At 38.2% G+C, this 19,087-nt stretch overlaps 1 protein-coding gene across 6 annotated transcripts in view; it reads left to right on the top strand.

Annotated features, from left to right (window-relative positions):
- The first annotated feature begins 8,483 nt into the window (after nt 1-8,483).
- The window catches only part of FILIP1 (filamin A interacting protein 1), a 102,145-nt gene continuing 91,541 nt past the window's right edge, over nt 8,484-19,087 (top strand). For 3 of the 6 annotated variants that reach the window (XM_063152892.1, XM_063152896.1, XM_063152894.1), the window contains exon 1: nt 8,484-8,874. The gene's annotated coding sequence lies outside the window, so the exon portion shown is untranslated. The remainder of the gene's footprint in view (nt 8,875-19,087) is intronic. The other 3 variants (XM_063152893.1, XM_063152898.1, XM_063152895.1) reach the window with 2 other exon arrangements.

The raw sequence follows: 19,087 nt of genomic DNA on the forward strand, positions 1-19,087 counted from the left end.
TTTATTTTACTTGTTTTGCAATGTTTCACTGATTTGTCTTGGGTTTAGTTTAAAATGGTCATGTTGTTCTGTTTTGTTTAATTCCCAACTATGTCACTATGGTCTGGAGATTAATTTTTTTTTCTTCTATTAGTTGTTTTCTGAAGGGTAAACTGTCCCTAAAAGAGTCTTAGTTATGATGCCTTGGAGATTTGTTATTGGCTGCAAATTTTTTTATACCCCAACCTGTCATAGCTGCAGCACTAATAAAACACAAGCGATGCAGAAGCACTTAGTGGATGAGCAGGAGGCCATCCTTCTGACAGATATACAGAAGAATAGTTTGAGATGCCTGAGTGTATTCTTGAGTTTCTAGAAGGATTTACTTGGACCTTAGGGAGAAAGAAAATCTGCTTAATATGAAAGAGTTGGGGGGAAAAACATGACAAAATAAAGCAAGCCTTAATTTTTAGAGTTATGTATGTGGGAGGGAAGCACAAAATACTCAAAAATCTTGGCCTCCCACATTCTGTAAAGGAGGAGTATTTGCCAGAAAGGGATCTGGTTTTGGTTAAAGAAATCTTAGACTTAATATGGATTCTAGGGATAATACAACAAAAGTAGCATAAAGTGCATCATCTCTGAATATGAATTGAACTGTAAATTGTCTCAGTATTACTGAAATGCGTAGTTTAAGCTATTCTTTGGACTTTTCTTAGGTAGTTAAACTCTGGCTTCTGAAGTGAAACTTCTGAAATTTCTAGGAATAAACCCCAAAGAATTATCTGGTTATTTCAGTTTCTTGTGAAACCTAAACTTTATTTACTTCTTAATAATGCATTACGTACAATAACACATGAGAAATACTACTAAACACATTAATGAAAAACCTAAATCATTACTCTGGGAATTGTGCTGCAGACTAGGTTCTTATCAGGTTACTTTTACTGTCCTAAAATGAGTGGTCAATCATCTCCTCTCAATGACTGATGTTGATTTACTACAGATTAAGCAAAACCAAGCAGCTCAGACTGGGTAGCTAATTAATGGCTGATTTAGAGGAGACTGATCTGCTCAAGGTACTGTTCATTTGCTGTGCTCACTCCATCTTTGGAGATACTCAAAAGATGTCTGGACATGGTGCTAGGCAGCCTGCTCTAAGTCACCTTGTTTGAGCAGAATTGGATGAGATGACCTCCAGAGGTTCTTCTGAATCTGAATTGTTGTCTGATTCTGTGACATATGTTAAAAAATAAAAACAAACAAACTAACAAACAAAAAAACACCCCCAAAAAAACCCCACAAACCAAAGCAAAGCAAAGCAAAGCAAAGCAAAGCAAAGCAAAGCAAAGCAAAGCAAAGCAAACCAAACCAAGATATTATAAGTAGAAAGTAGTAATATGTTAATTTGTAAAGGAAAAGGTGACCTAATAAAATGAATGGTATGATGTAGCTTTTTTACAAATTTCTTTGGGCAGTACTGTCTATGGCTTCTCTGCTAAGCAGTCTTTGTGCTGTTATGCTTTTGATTGCTGCAAGTGGGGATCCTCAGGAACTGACTGAATATAGGTCTGCTTAAATTAGTCAGGCAATGAAAAAGAAGGAAACTTACATGGTTGTCAGTGGTGAGTGATGCTTACCTTTGACTCAGTAAGTACCTTGTTCTGCTGAGATTTTCATACCCTGAAAGGCAGTAGTTTAGAGGATGAGGAGTGTTTAAGGTACTTGCTTTATTTCTGTAGTGTTCTTGCTATTGTAGGTTCAGTTTCCTCTGTATCCCTTCTCTTGACTTCTGCATTGTGGACTAAAACATTTCCCTGTTGCCTGTGGATTTTCCATCTCTGGAAATTTCCTATCACTGTTTCTCTAAAAATTGAATTTCAATTTTGAGGACTAAGGGGTCTCAAGTAGTTTCTTCCAGCTTAGAGAGGTTTTCATCTAAGTAATTTGTGTTAGTAGAAACATATTGGACACCAGGCTGTACTGAGATTATCAGACATTCATTGCAGGTTTTGGTTCAGATAGATTTCCTAAGCAGTTGCATAGGCTCTACATACAAAAGAAAGGGCTTTAGATTTGTTAGTTTGCTCTTTGGCACGATGAACATGTGGTTTAAGTAAGTCACATATGATGGGTGGTGTTCCAGCACAGTGCTCTATAGTCAGAATGAAGGTGGCAGATTTTATATTCAGCCCAAACATGTTACAGCTCAAACTTTTTCTGTAATCCCAACTGATGACTTACTGGTAATAACAGGAGTAGCATTTGGGGATTTTTTTGCAGAGGATATTTTCCAACAGATATGATTTAAAAATAGAAATCCTTCTGCTGTTTCCAAAATCAAACCAAAACAAAAGTATTTTTATAGTTTTTGTGCCAAAATATACAGAAAGTTTGTATGCTTGTATGGGCAAAACTGACTCTAAAGCAATAGAACCTTCTTTCCCCCCAGATTTCCTATTTCCACCTGCACTTGTTAGTATTAATATTTTGTTATCTATATTATCCTGCCCTTTCAACAGTCAATTAAAAAAGCAAAATTAATCTCTCCTAACATTCCCCAGTAAACACTGTGCTTAGGAGCTGTTCTAAACAGCACTGCTGAAAAACAAGTCCTTTTTAAGCATTTTTATCTATCACTGGCAAGCAATGTCTTTTCATAAGCAAGTTACTGGAACACCAATTTAACTGAGCCCTCTTTGTTATTGTTCACCACATTTTAAATAAAGGAAAGAAGAAAGCAGATTCCTCTTCTCCACATCTGTGAAAGTAAAACCAGAAAATGTAAATTATGCCCAATAAGGTTATTTTGCATATATCGTCTATTTCTTTACATTGAATGTAAAGAAATATTTGTTGTTTGATCAAATGTTTAATACTTCATAGAGATTAAAATCTTGAATCTCAAAACTGCCTCTGAACCTTGCAGAAATGTTCCTCAAGCACAGATTTGGGCCTGAATCTAAACACCTTATCCCTTCCCTCTTGTTCTGCTCAGTTGCACGCACATAATTTGTACCAATGCTGTGACTGTCTCTGAGAGGTGTTTGTGTACAGTTTGGTCATGGGACTGGAAAGAGCTCTACAGGAAAAAGTTAGTTGGACTGTTATTTACATCTGGAATACATCTATGGTTTATCTCTGGGGCATCTTGTCCTGAGGCTTCCAGGGAAACAAAACTGGGAAAGACCACTTCTTCCTAGCCTAGCTGTTCCTAGATAGAGGAGTCTGGGCAGGCACCTATTTTTAGACGATTGGGATGTTTTAGGCACTTCTTTCTCCACAGCAGTTCAAGTCCTCCAGATCCACAGATAAGGTAATAATGAGTTTAGGCTCCTGTCAGTAAAATCTGGAGAAGCACTAACGAATGAGGGTTGGCTTACAATGTCTCTATTGCAGTAGGATACCGGTCTCAGCTTGTAGTGACAGATGTGCATGGCACTGAGTGGATGACAGAGGCCAGAGTTTTATAGGAAACACAGCTGCAATCTGGGGATGTGCAGTGGAAGAATCCTCCCCCTAGCCCACAGAAGACCAGGCAAGGAAGGAAGGGACGGTGCAGAATTGGGTGAAAGGACCAGAGCTCCCTCTCGCCGTGCTGTCCCCCGGCCCGCGATGAGTTAGCCCTGCCGCTGGTAGGTGGCACTGTGCTCTCGGGGATGGCAGAGCAGGGCTGCGCATCCATCAGCTGCTGCCAAGGACAGAGCCATCCTTCTCGGGGAGCTGGCCCTTGGGTGCCACAGCCTTGGTAATAAATTCAGATGATCTGTTTTGTTTGGAGAAAATACTCTTTGCTCCTAGTTTACGTGTTAACTGTATAATGTTGTTAGTTTACACACACTGCTGTGTTTCACCTCGGAATTCTTCATTTCATTTGAAAATTGTTAATTTGTATGAGGAGGGGGGGTTGGGGAGGGGCTAGTAAAGAGATTTCCTCTTCAAGGTTTTAAATAACGACAAAAACTTATTTAGAATTGAACAAATTGCGAGGTGTTGAAGGCCACTGACGAACCATCATGGTCTAGGAGCTTAAGCCAGCTGAGATCAAACTGGAAATAGATTGCAAAGGTTGGGATTGCTTGAAACAGGAAGTGTGATTTACTCTTGGACTTATACATCACTGTGGCAAATTATCCATGTTTGATTTATGTAATCTTTCTCAAAGATGTGCTTTAATTTGCAGCAACTTGCTGTTTTGCGTGAACAAAATTCCAAATCTTTCCTGTGTAGGAGACTCTGTTAGCTTATGAAAATAGTTTTCTCTGGCCTTAAAAGCAAATAGTCCATTTTCAGCTCATTTTTATCATACTTTTTGGGCAAGTTGCATACCACTCCTGAGGTGTGGCAGTGAAGCTAATAAGATGATTTACTCCATTTCCAGAGATCTGATTTGACACTTTCCTAGAGACTGATGCTTCCTACTGTCTCCATTTGGCCCAGCTCTAGTGAGAGCCAGGTTCTGGAGCTTTGGATTCAGAAGTGTTCAGACGTTTTCAAATTATTCTAAAGTTAGCACTATTTTTTCTGTCCGTTTTGGAGACAGGGTTGTGCCTAAGTCCAATGGGTCATCTGATGTTCTTGATGTGGCTGTATATCTAACTGCCCCATATTTGATCTGCACCTGTCTTCATTTGAAGACACCTTATGGGATGCCAATATTTTTCTTTGTACAATGGAAAAATAAATATAAAATAACTGAAATAGACACGTCTTTTAATGTGTTGCTTTTATTAAGATTGTAACTTCTAAAAAAGAAAAAATGCTTCTTGAAGAAAATATATAGATCAAGACAGCATATGAAGAATTCAAATGAAAGACACCCTGGTTTTATTTCACTGATAAAGCATGCAAAACTATTACAGAAAATACTATAACATTCCAAGTGTTCTTGGAGGTTTGTGACTGTGGTGGGGATTTTGTTGGCAGAATCTATGAACAAAATGCAGAAATATGTTTCTTTCTTTGGTTATAAAAAAGCAGGGGCTGAGATGAAAATATAGCAGACCTAACAGCTAAAAGGCAGCATTGGCTTTTATAAGGTTTCAATAATATCTGGAAAACTGAAAAAATCAATACCCATCTCTCCCAAAATACAGACTTGAGGGGGTATAGTCTTATTAATCAAAACATGATTCAACACCCTCCCTTCCAACAAACTGTAAAGAAGCACAACTTATTCCATAAAGCCAAAACAAAGCTAAAAGCAGTAGCATAATGTAAAATAATAGAGATCTATGTAAGTGAGCAATAAGTATGAAAGCAGGTTATCACAAAACTGTGGTGCATTACCTTTCAAGCAAATGAAAAAATAATTTGCTAGAAACTAAAATATTGATTACTTCAATGCATTTTAAGGAGCAGCTTAATGAAGAACTCACAGTGGTTGCTCACACAGAATTATGCCAGGACATACAGTTAAGAAACTCTACGTCTATTCACATAGATTTTTTCCCAGTATATTGGTGAAGTTAAGGCTGATGTAAAATATTTCAAAAGGACAAAGGTAGTAGGCTGTATCTCTGAATGCCTTTATGACTAAGAGAATGAGATATACTTGTACATCAAAGTGGTGGATGGCTGAGGTAAAAAGTACATAGTAATACTATTGTATGTGTTCCAGAAAAATCTTATTTACAGGCATACATTTTAAGGTCAAGAGAATCCAGTAAGGTCAGAAGAAGACATCTGTTTTGATCTTCTCTATAAAAACCATAGATTTTCTGCCAGTAATTTCTGCCTCAAGCCTGGAATTTCTCTAGAACAGTTCATATCATAAAAATTTTTCTTTCATTTTCTAGCAATGCAAGTACAAAGAAATATGATTGTGTGAAGAGTGACAGGCCCTCATCTGTATTTGAGATTAACATTATCTTTGAAAATGGCAACAAGTCTTGCTGCTGCTCTTCTTCTGTCTCTAGTGCCACATTTTGTTCCCTTTTTTTGCATTGCTCTGGCCTTTGGTTGCTTGATTGAAATAATACTGAGATATTTGGCTTCCATTACAAATTTTCTTAGAATTATTTACTTTGGACTCCATTATCTTGGTTGCTTGACTAAGAGAGAACATAATTATCAGAAATTAAAAGAAAATTTCTCTTTAGACTTAGTTGGAGAATGTCACTAAGACTTGGGATGATGGGCTTTATTGACATTAGGACCTAACATAGGATGCCAAACTAAAAAGTCTCTTTCATGGTTTTGTTTTTCCTTTTATTTCCCACCCTCCAAAACCTATTTGTAATTATTTTTTCCATCATTCAGTAGGGGGAAACATTTAGATGGGAACCATTTTCATACTGCACAAAGTTAAAAACGTTACCCTTCCAGTATTTCTGATTAATTACACCTTTTCCCATACAATCTTTATATACTTTCTGACTCGTAAAACCTAATCTATTCTATTTTACCTATTTTTTTTTTCTGAAATTCCCCTGGTCTTAGAGGATTATATCCATGGTGCACAGCTGGGGAGTGAGTTTGCAAGTGTACACGAAAAAGCAGACTCGCACCAGCAGGTCGCTGTTGAAACTCACCCATAAGGGCTGGCAGCAGAGAATGCCTCCTAAGAAGTTGTATTGTTTTCCACTCAGTGAATGTGCCAGGAACTAATGGGAGAGAAATGCTGAGAATAGCTTGGGTTTTTTTGAGATCTATAAGCCAAGTTAATTGTTTTGTTTGCCTGATTTATTGTACTTGAATGAATAAAGTGCTGTTAGTACCGCACTTTGAGCAAGAATTTAAAGCCAGAATAGTCCAAAAGTTATACATCTGGTTGGAGCACCTCAATTTTAGGAGGGAACTAAGTTAGAGATTCATTTTAGAATGTGGATATCTGTATCTCACTTCAGTTCAAAGTGGAAGCATATACCAGCAAACTTTATGCCAATATATTATTTGTCTCTAAAATCATCATCCAAATAACTGTTTTTGAAAACCAGTTGTTTTCCCATTTTTATACCTTCTAATTATTCTGTCCAAGTCAAATATTGAAATGCAAATGGAAATTAGTGATTATTACTTGGTCTCCAAAACAAAATATATTTGACATGATGGTAGTGTTTGGGGCTTTCATAAATGTGTCATCAATGTCTTAATATCAGTTACTTGACATAATACCTAATATTTACTTCATTTTCTCTTTATGAGCAACTTGGGAATGAAAGTATTTTTTCATTGTTCCTTGCTTGTTTAGATAATGACACAGATCAAGCAGAAGTCATTCCAGAGACAGGGTTAGAGCACCAGGCTACAGCTCATCCCACAGCTGCTTCCTGTAAGGGCTTGTACTCACCCTCTGGTATCTCGTGTCCTTGTGGCCAGTTATAGTCCTGCATGTTGAAACTGCCACAGTGTGATACCTTTTCACTCCCCATCCTACTCCTTGCACAGAGACCCAGCATCACTGCAGGCTACTGTTATGACCTGCTTGAATATTTTTTTGCTCTGCAAGCTTGGTGTGTCCTCATGTATAAATATCCACAAGTGAATTTTTTAGCATAATTTTGCTTTTTATCCTCATCTTCTTTCTTCCCTGCCTCTTCATCTAGCCCTAGATCAATACCTCAGACCATCACTAGGGAAAAGCCTTCCAAAGGAGGCTCTTTCTGCATTTAACTCTGAAGTACTGCTCAGATGAGAACGGAGTTGTTTGAATAGGGAATTTTCCTTGCCAGAGACATTTTCAGAGGCTGTTGTGCCATGAGCTGGTAGAACCTTGTTCTAGAATCTGAGATCTGCAACATCTTTGAGTCTTTATATCATGACAGTTTGTGAGCTGAAAGCTGTCTGGTGTTACTGCTGGTCTGTTGATTAAGAGACTTGTGGCTTAGAATTAGGAATGGTAATTAGATCCAGAAGCAAGTGTGGATCATCAGAATGCACACAGCCCTGGAGTAATGTGTTCTGAATACTCCTGTCAAACCAATTGTGATTTGTGTGGCTTTCCTTTTCTTCAGTGAGAGACAGTATAGGAATAACTGCAGGAAGCTCTTGGTCTGGGAGAAGAAGGTTGTCTTTGGAATAAATATCACAGTGAAAACTTTCCACCCTAAGCCTTCATTAATTTCTCCATGTCATCTTAGTATATTTAAACTCTGTAAGAAATTATGCTGCAAAAAGTTCTTCCCACGTGTAATTTTTCCTCAAGTGAAGTGCATACCTTTCAAATTATAAACTTCCTACTTGTCCTAGGAAAATTCTCACTGTATAAATAATTGAACTCATCTGCAGAGAACACAAGTATTCTTTCTCTAAAAGTCTAAAATATATGCCTAAATACACATCTTGTACTTAGTGCTTTAAATAGTAATTACTCCTGTGAAGTCACTGGAAGCCCTTAAAAGGATTTGACAGTTTCCCCACAATCTTTCAGTGAATGTAGTAGCTGGGCTGTGCAGTGCAACATCCACTGATAATTCAGCAGCTGAGGAACTCAGCAAAGCCTGCTCCAAACTTCTCAGCTGTTGACAGGCTTGACTTGCTGAGAACACTGGTTAAATATAGCACAAGCGAGCTGAGCTCAACAAAGTCATTGCTGTAACACTGTGTGAAGAGACCAGAAGAGGGGAAATACAATCTGAGAACTAAACTGCCAAAGCCTAACACCACCTAGCAACAGTTGAAAAAACTTTTAAACAAAAGTCTGGGTGAGACACAGACAGAGTATACCTCCTGCTTCTCCTGCCTGGGATTTCTGCGAGAAGCAGCTCCGGTCTTCTGCTCTCTACCTTGTTTCCTTCGTTACTTCAACTGCTGGTAGACCCAGAAAAGTGGGAAAAGTTTCTGTCTTTGTGATCTCCTGAGCTGGATCATTCTACTCCTGTGGCAGTGCTGTGGGACAGGCTACTGTGATCTTGCAGTGTAAAGGATATATTCCCAGGTCCGTGTTGCTGACAGGTAAGACTGAGTTAACCACTCCGTTGTTTTTTTTTTTTTTTTTTTGTTTACAATAACCTTTATTTTCTAGTGTCTTTTTTTACAAAAATTTTCTTTTCTAATGTCTATTGTCTCTTTTCTTCTTTGAACAATCTTCTGAATTATTTGGAAATGTCAATAGATGAAAGCTGGAATAAAAATTTTAGAGATTTTTTTATTTTTTCATGATAGAAAAGCATTGCTTAAATAATTTTTGCAGTTCTGAGAACAAGCATAATGAACTAGCCAGTAGTAATAAGAAAAAATGTGCATAGATTTTGACATGTATCTTGTTTATCTCTGCTTACATGCAGACAGAAGACAAATCAACATTTAATAATAGAATACATATCATCTCTGACCAGTGATAGTCCAGCAGCTATTAAAAGCAGTGATAACCTGTGTGATAAATAAAAGGAAGCAGCCTTTCAGTAACAGAATTAACCAAATAGTTTGTGGCCCAGCGCATTTGTACTTTTTGTTTTCTTGCAAACTTTTAGGACACACCTGGTGCCTTTCATACTGCCTTTGTGACAGCCACTCTTGGTTCTTGTGCTTATTTACATAGAATGAATATTAATTTCTGCTGCTTTGATTAGCAGCATAATACAACTGTCCTAAGGACTGACCTTATGTTCATTGTACCTAAGTGTGCTTGAGCTGGGTCATTGTTGGTAAAGTGAATGTTTCTATCAGCAAAATCATAAATGAGAAGCCAGTTCTCAGATGATTGTTTTACCCTGGCAGCAGGATGGAAGCCTGTTTGTTGTTGGAAATGCATATCCCATGGCCCCATAGTGGTCATGTAATTTAGGGGAAGGAATTGCTTAGTGTGATTTACTTTGTCTTAACTGACAAAAGCTGTTTGATCCATTGGAGAATGAATTCCACTCCTCCCTGCCACCTCTGTTAAAGCTGCTTTCTGCAAGCAAAAAAATCTAGTGCGCATGAATTGTTAAGAGACTGATTGTAAGTTCATATACAATATGAATTCAGTTATGAAGGCAGAGATTTAAAGAATGCACTTACCCTGTGCTAAAACCCTGTTCACAGATTTATGTAGAATTGTCTCAGATGAAAAATATTTGTCCTAAAGAAGGAATGAACTAACTGAGTCTGTGCTGAGTGTCTGTGGTGTTTGACACGGTCTGTGGATGCTGGGACTGCCTCAGGGAGATGAGAATGTCTTGCTTTGACTAAATAATTCTAGTTGCATCCCTGCATACTACATAAATGACATCAATACCACATCTTAGCACTGGATGGAATTAAAATACTCTGAAGCAACTTGTACTGGGTGACTGAGAATGTAACTGCTTGTGAAATGATAAAATAAGTTAAGTATTAGGATGGAAAAAAATTCTTAAAAGAAAAAATTAACAGAGTGTACATTTTTTTCATAGCAAGGGGCACACTAAAGCACTTTTTGGCAGCTATTATTTAATGTGATAATCATTATTGTGGAATTACTAAAGCACTATGGTATCCTAAATCTAAGTCTCAAAAGGAAACTTTGGAATTACTTTTTAATAAGAACATATCCTGAGAAAGTTATTTTTTTTCATAAGAAGGCTACACAGTGAGAAATAAATCTGAGACAATATGATTTGTACAGTATTTGTCATCTTGACATTAGAGTGAAAATGACTGCCTCTTCTCTTTAATGAAATATCTGGCAAATTAAACTGTGGAGAGATGACAAATTTGACCTTCTGAAAATGTAGGGATAGCAAAATCTGGGAAAATGCTATGGTAATATTGACTCCCTTTTTGGTTTAGTTGTTGCTCAGTGTAATGTGTGGTTATACAACTTCCCTTTTTTTCGCACAATTTGCTTTTAGCCAAGTTTTTTAAATCAAAAGGCAAATTATTAGCTTGATAACTGTCAAATGAAGTGACATCTGAACAGTCTAGTAGCAACTTCAAACTGTAACACATGGAGTAGTGGTTCTACATACATCTGTCTTCCTTCCCACTTCAAAATGGAGGAGGAGGCTAAAATTACTCTTTTCAACAGGTGTCCACAAAGAGGCTCTGGGATTTCCCAATCAAATCTGTGGAATATTCTGTGGCTATTCAACAGATGGCTTCATATTTGAAAGATAGCCAATTCTTCTAATGACTACAGTGAAACCAAGGTCGATTTTATATCAAATCAAAAGTAATTTATATTTTGGTGGTACACATAGTGATTTTGGTGGAACACAAGTAGACATAGCATACTCATTTATTTTGTCCCTCATGCATAATTTTGATTTTGTTTATGTTTACATAACTGTGGAATGGATGATGCCTTTCATGGTGCTAAAAGCTCCTTCCAATCTGAATTCACTTCCAGAATATGTTGGTGACTTTTTTGATTTTATGATATTTTCATAGTTATGGTTATTATGTATTATTATTATTTAATTATTACATTAATTTTGTTATAATTTTAGCTGATCTAGTCACAACTAGAGTCACCATCTTGACTGAGTGTTTTCATCACCTGAGTCTTTTAGTCTCCCTATAGAGGATCTGATTATTTTTAACACCAAATTCAAAGACTTGAACTTCATCTCCAAATCTCAGCACTGTTCTGTCCCTTCTTACATATGCTTCGATTTCCCTGAGCTCCTCCTGCTCTTATGTGGTAGATGATTGACCTTTGGCTCTGGTATTTACTGGTACATCCTTCATGATACTGGTTTTAGTGAGCTTGATGACACCTCAGGACATCTGAGTTTTCTGTAGTGCCCCTCACTGTCACACCTGACACAAATGGAAAGACTAAACATTCATATTAATAGAGTTGTGTCAGCCAAGGTAGGATTCCTGAAAAAATGGATGTGCTTCCTGGAAGCAGCCTGTGGACTAAGCATTAGAATATTAGGAAATCTCTGTTTTGCTGGTATGCCCTGTTTTGCTCCTCTGGGTTACAATTTCACCACTAAAGCCATTTCCATAATAAAAGCTTCCTATTGATAGAGGTGTATCAGTGAAACTCCTCCTGATACAGGATCTTTCTGCTGGCAGACATTCCACACATACTTAATTTAAGGCTTTTGGTAATCTTATCTAACTGAGTTCAGGTACCACCAGGCAGAAATTAAGAATGTGCCTCAGAGCTGTGCCAGTCAAAGGTCAGGTTTATGCCACTGAATTCAGACTGAGATTTCCTTTGAATTGAATGAGATCAAGTTTTAGTATTCAGGAATTAGCAGATACATTTCCAGTTCCCTCAAGAGCATTTAACAAAAGAGATCATCTCTATTTCTGTCCAAATATTTTTTTTTTCTAAGAGACATTTTACTTTTCTTTCAATTTCCTGTTTCTTCCTTTCTCAAGGTCTGTTGTTGCAGGTTATTCTGCTATTTAAGTGTATAAATTGAATTTTGGTCAGGGGTTTTGTCCTTCTACATATCTAAAATGACAATTGGAAAAATAAAGTGAATATTTGTGAAGAAGGCAGATAAAACAACATTACAAATGAGAAGGAACTCCATCTATTCATACTTCCCATTTCACCAAAATATTTAGTGTATAAAACCTAGGATAAGAACTGAAAACTAGAAAGATAAAATAAGGATATCCTATTGTATAGAGATGTTTAAATACTTCTTTACAAGAAGCTCAAATGCCTAAACTTTTCAGCTTGTGACAGTTTTCATTTTAAGCCTTTTCTGCTCTCCTTTCTCTTGTTTTCTACTGAAAGTTGTTTCCTAATTTTATACAGAATATTGGTAATTATTTAGGGACAAAACGCTTTTCTTCATTTTGGAGCATACTGGATAACAGAGAAGACAATCAATTCATAAAACATTACGAATTTTTTTTATCCTCTCCTTTTCTACTTAGTAGCCAGTGTTTGTACCAAGCTAGTGACACTAGAACTCGTAACATGGTCCTGCACTTATGCTTTGAGGTGAAGGCAGAAACAATTGGGCCAGTGTTCTGTTCACAAGAGACAGTGGGAGTTTCTGACCGTGTTGAAAATATGTGATGCCTCATGTATTTGTGAAAATCCTGCATTTCATGACACTTTATTAGATTTTCCATTTTATTTTGGGTCTTTGCACCTACTCTTCCTCTTTCTGCAGATAATCTGTACTTTCTATATTACTTTTTATTCTCATCATCATAATAAAATAAGTCCTAATATAAGTGCAAATAGAAAATCTTCCTATTGGGATAGCTGTATTTTGTTGTGGTTTTTTTTTTTTTTTGGTGTTTTGTTTTTTTTTGTTTTTTTTTTTTTTTTTGTGTGTGTTTTTTTTTTTTTTTTTTTTTTAATTCAAGATGGCTTGGCCCTGTGATTCTCATTCTGCTTTGTCTGGACTATCTCTCTAAACCTTTTCTACAAGTAAAGCATGCAAATTGTAGCTGTAAAGGTGATCTGTAAGATTACATAGATTGTGGCATCCTTCACAATATTTTACACACACAGAAATACAGAGAAAATACAATTAAAAGATAAATTAAACCTTCATCAGAAATGGCAGTGTATGTGGTCATGTGTGCATGACTTTTGCAAGGAAGGAAGTGCTTTTTGGCACAACAGAAAGCTTTGCTGAAGGAGTGGGACAAACACATCCAGAGCACAGGGAAATAGGCTGGAGCTTGTACTTTTTCCCTTAAATGGACAACCCTGGTTGCTGTGTGCTGACAGAGGCAAAGGGGGGTGTGAATCTGAAAGATTGCTACACTTTGTCCAAGTGAGTTTCATTTCAAAGCTGATAAAATGACAATTAAAATCTCAATTATCTAAGATGTGGCCAAAGTCATTCAGGTATAAACTGGTGGGGTTTCAAAACGAGAGCAGAAACCTCGATGAATTTGCACTGAACTTGTTTGATTTACACACTTTTAGAGCTCTACAATACAGTAATGGTTACTTTCTTCACTTTTCCTTTTTGGGGAAATGGTGACAAAGAGTGCAATGTTTTGTGATTTATGCTGGTCAAAAATCTATTTGAGCGCGTATGTAAAAGTGGTATTTTGGAATCTAAATCCATTTTCTATCTGAAATCCTCTAAATCCAGTATTTAGAGGCTTGTGTGTGTGTGGGAGGGAGGTATCTAACTGACTAGTGCGTTATGGTTGTCGACAGCAAGAGCTACAGCTTCACTAACAAACTTTGAAAAAAGCCAACTGATAAAAAATTGATTTTGTTGCAGTAACAGAATAGAGGTTTTTTTAGAAACTGGGTTTAAGGCTGTTCCTATTATAAAAAAAAATGTAATTGAAAATGAAAGCTCACGTGTCCTTGGTAGAAGAATTCTCACTGGAGTTTATCAGCCTGCTTGTGTTTTTCAGAAAATATAAAGGAAATGAATGCAACAGAAAGCAGAGACTGCTTGCATCAGTGTAATCGAATTGCTGCCAACTTGCCTTGTTTATCTAAGAGATCTCTGTGAAAATAAGGTCTTTCCCACACAGGCATGAGTCATAGGATGTAATGCAGCTAGGCAGACTTGCTTCAGCTTTCTAACGCACACAAATCTAAACTAACCTGTTTTAGTGCCTGCTCCTGCAACTAAATGAGATCTAACTTGACAACAGGAAGGGAGAAGTAATGGTGAGTTCATGGTGCTATTTCAGTGCAGTAACCTGAATGCTAAGGAAACGGTGCAATTTCCATTTATTGGGAAAACTACAGTTACTGTGACAACAAATATACACTGAAAAAAACATACACAATTTATCCTCAAGTTCAAAGTGGTGAACACAGTAGAAAGGATATTCATAAAATCTCATACTATCTAGTTATGTGTCCCTAGGAACATTCTTACTTTTAAAATATATAATCCAGATTGTTCAAAAAATAACCCTTTAAAAGCCATAAGCAATGGCATAAACAAAAGGGTGGGAAAGAATATGTGATTAATGATGACTGGTTTAGTGTTGGCCTGGCTAAAAATTAATTAAGTATATATTTCTCATGCTGAAGTTACTCTATTCCTGTGTCTGTCATTCATACTTATCCTGAAAATCTCACTTGTCTCACCATCTCTAATTGCAAAGCCTCTTGGATCTAACTTCTAAGGTAAAGGCTACAGTAGTTCTTCTATAGTGTGTTATTTCTCCTTTTATTTTTCAACAAGGACTTCTGTAATGAAAAGAAACATACATTTTATTCCAGTAGATAAGGATTTCAGTTCCTCAGTCTGATAAAATTCTTTAGAGAAAACGACACATTCCAGCTCTTGACTCTGGGCAGGAGGAGGCAGGGAGGGAACGGTGCCATGCTGGATGTCCTGAGGCATGTCAAACCCAGCGCAGCACAAATGTCCCTGTGCCCAGAGGGACACTCGTGGCTCCTGAGGGCCAGGGGAGCCTCTGTCCTCAGGCAGCTGCCTCAGTGTGGAACCACTGCTGCTCCAGGGGCACAGACAGAGGCTGGAATCCCAGGCACAAAAGGCACCAGAGCGCAAATAGTAAAAGGCAGGGTCACAGCAGCATATCCTCTGCCACTTATTTACAGAGCCATAACTCGGGTGGGAGGAGTTGCAGAAATCATCCAGCCTCCCTCAAAGTGGAACCATCTCCAGACTCTGATCAGTTTGCTCAGGGCTTTGATAATTTTCATGGACCTTGAGTATTTTTAATTTATAAATCTTCTAAAATCTCTCATCTTTGTGATCTTTGGATCAAAAAGTTTTGGACATGGCTGGCTATGGAATATTTTGCAAGAAATGATAATCAGTATATCAAAATACAGAATACATTGAACAAAAGATGGCTTGATGGTAACAAATCACAGGTCTTTGACACTTTCAAAATTGCAAAAAGCCCACTTGTAGTGGGTTTTGTTTGTTTGTTTGTTTGTTTGTTTGTTTGGGTTTTTTTATTTGATTTTGTTGTGTTTGATGTCTTATGTCCTAAAATAGGAATAGTAAGGACAAAAAGTCTTGTATGTAATATTTTATCTTAGTTTACTCTAGCTTTCAGAGTGCACACCCTCTTCCTTTCCTTCTGCCTGCTACATTCTGTTTGAAAGGCAAACATTTAGATTTAGGCACAGCTGAGGTGCCATCTTTCTGCAAAAACAATTCTGAAAAATGTTAAGTATATTCTCTCCAGGTAGTCCAATAAGCTGCAAGGCTAGCATGGAAAATGTAAGTAATAAAAAACCAAGTGTATAAGAAAGGATAACAGAGATGCTGCTTTTGAGGAAGGAAAGTCTGGAGACTGTTTCCACTGCCGAGTTTCCTTTTCTCACTGAACATCTCTTTCCAATTGTATCCTAATCAGGAGCAGAGCATAATGCACATATGGCAAACAGGATTCCTAGATGGAGTTCTGGTTAGCCTGACTAGCTTAGGCTCATTTAAAAAAGCCCAACTTGTGGAAGCATCTAAATTTACCTGTTAGTGACGATTGTAGCATGAAACAAGGACAAAGCAGAGGGCTTGTGACACTCAAAGGGATGTAGCAGTCAGTCTTTACATACAGGATGTCTTATACCTAACAAGAATAACCCCTGAAGACAGGTGGTCTTCTCTGTAGATAAATACTATTCCTAAAACTGAAACTTTAACTAGAGTATCGTCATCATCTGTACATATGGAGGGAAAAAGGAGAGGGAATTATTGTAGTTGGTGGTGTACAGAGGTCTCAGATCCCATTGTACTTGTCTGGAGCAAACTCAGCATTGGCTGCAGAGAGGAACTGGAGGAGCTGGTACACACACACTGGTCATATAAACCCTTGCAGCCTTTTTAATAAAAAAATACCGGACATAAGCTTCAGTGGGGTTAATTTAGTGAGAAACGTAGTGAGGTTTAGGAAGAAGAGCTCATGCTCTGATAGACACCAGAACAGCCTAGGACAGACAAGAAATGCTTTAGCAGGAGGCCAGGAAGTTGAGTGTTTTAAAGCTAAACTCTAAACCTCTTAATCAAGAATTTCCAGGTAAACATCTTTAACTACCCTACCTTGAATCCATATGGGTAGAGGTTTCAAAAGTAGCTAGTGGGTTGGAAAGAAACAATACCTAAATTGATTTTCCTTTGCTTTCAGAGAACATATTCTAAAACCTGAAATTATTTTGGAACAGCTTTTTATTAGAACCATGGTGGGAGTGCCATGTAAGTATCTTTGGTGCAGAATTCCATCCGTTTGCAAATGAAAATTTACAGAACTTACTCAAGAGGATTGTACTGCTGTGGTGCTTGAGGGCCCAGGAGGAGCTGTTCAGAGCCCTCTCTCTCTGTGACAGGGGCACAGCTGCCTCATTCCAAGAAAATAAACTCCCTGCAGTGATACAAGTTTCCAGCCCCTGTCCTGTATCACTATCAGCCACACAACCTTTATCACTACAGGTCCATGAGAACTAATGGAGTGCTAGAGAAATATGTAGGGAGTTGTAGACAATGTTATGAGTTTCTCATCCTAGCACAAAAGAAGCCTAGGAAAATAAACAGAAATAAACTGAATAATCTGCAGAAGTGTTCAGTGAATGCACTCATAGTAACACAACAGTTTGTAACAGTTTGTTAAGGAGTTGGTAGAATGGCAACAATTCCACAATGGCTGTTGGTGTCAGCTCCAAACATCCCTCCAGGACAGCAGTGAGTGTCTAGAAATAAGGCAAGCATAATTGCACACAGGGAGGGTTAGTTTACTTACCACCAGCACTAGTTGTGTAAACAAAGTCTAAATAAGACTGCGAGAGTGTGATTGAACTGCAAGGCTGTAAGAGTGGCAGCACATCTCATAGAGTCCTTATTCACCAGAAAATCTTTGCTAAATTCAGCTTCCCTCTCCAAAATATTCATGTCATATTTGAATTTTGTTGTTTAAAATAATGCTACCTTAAAATGTGAGGTGATAGTTGCCATACCAGGGAGGAGAAAGGCTGCTTAAATTGCTGACTTTCACATCAGTGACTCCCTGCGTGACTCTCAGCAAGTTACTTCTCCACTTTTAATAACAACCTGGAATGTTACAAGAATAAACACAGTAGTGACTTTGACACTCTGAGATGTTGCAGTGTTGAACATCATGTCAACAGCTTTGAATAAGAAGACGTAAATAGCCCTCTTTAGAAGACAGATTCTGCAGGGAGAAGTAGGAATAGAAGTTGAATTAGTCTGCGTGACAAGAATATGTATTTTTAGAGGAGCTCTCTGGAGGGAAGCTTAGCTGTGCCCTTAGTTGTAGGTCACAATAAACCACCCATACTGGTAAAGCACAGCAAAGAAAGGAAGGAGGAAGACCAGGGATGTGACCAGAACAGGAACAAAACCACGCCAGAATAGAAACCAAACTAATGTCAGTACTAAGATGTTTCAGGAAAATCAAAACCATTCCCTCAGGTTCAGTTGTACCAGAAGTAATTCACAGAGCAAAGGGGGTGCTGTCAGCTTGTGAGCTTGTTGTTATTTTGGGAGTGCTCAGGACAAGCTCTCTAGTACAAGGAGGAGACCACTGGGAAAAAAATAATCCTGAAGGAAAAAGAACCTTTGAGAGAAGGGGTGAGCTGAATGTGACTGCCCAAATTAGATGGTGTTTGGAAGCTCTGGAGCCACTATGGGGCTGTGGGGAGGGAGGAAGAGGGAGCACCTGGAAAACAGAAATGTCCTGTGGTGCTGCCTGTCTCCTGCAAGCTCCTGCAGTGTCTCCAGTCGTGCCTGCTTTGTTAAAGCAATGGTGGCAGCTCAAGGGACTCTTGCCAACTGGGATTTTTGATGAGGGCTTACCAAGGAATTCAGCTGCCATAACATGGCACTCAGCTTTAATTAAAACCAGAGAAAATTGGAAGAAAATGGAGTCCTGATGTCTTAAAGAAAGTTGAAGTCTCTGATCTCTAGATGACCTGGTGCCATGATGCTTTAAAATGTCCTGAAAAACAACTATGGAAGATTTTCTTGAGATTTTGAATCTGTGTGTTTGGTGATGCCAGTGGACAGAGGGGACAGTGAGTTTGGGAGCAGGGCAGAGTCCCACCCTTACAGATGTGCCACTGCTCAGGAGAGGCCATGGCTGCTGGGACACAGCTGAGGGCAGCGTGGGCCTGTCCCACTGTGCCCTGCCATGGTGACAGCAGTGACAACTGCACAGCTGGCCTCAAAACTAGCCCAGACCAAAGCAGGAGGTCTGGAAATAATTCCTTAGTTCAGTTGTGAGCCTCTCAGATTGAGGAGAGAATGGGGTAATAAATGATCCTTCATTGGATTTCATGAAAGGGAGCTCAGGTCTTTCTTGTGAGGGC

Source organism: Melospiza melodia, chromosome 3, assembly GCF_035770615.1.
Source record: "Melospiza melodia melodia isolate bMelMel2 chromosome 3, bMelMel2.pri, whole genome shotgun sequence".
In the NCBI taxonomy this organism is placed as follows: domain Eukaryota; kingdom Metazoa; phylum Chordata; class Aves; order Passeriformes; family Passerellidae; genus Melospiza; species Melospiza melodia.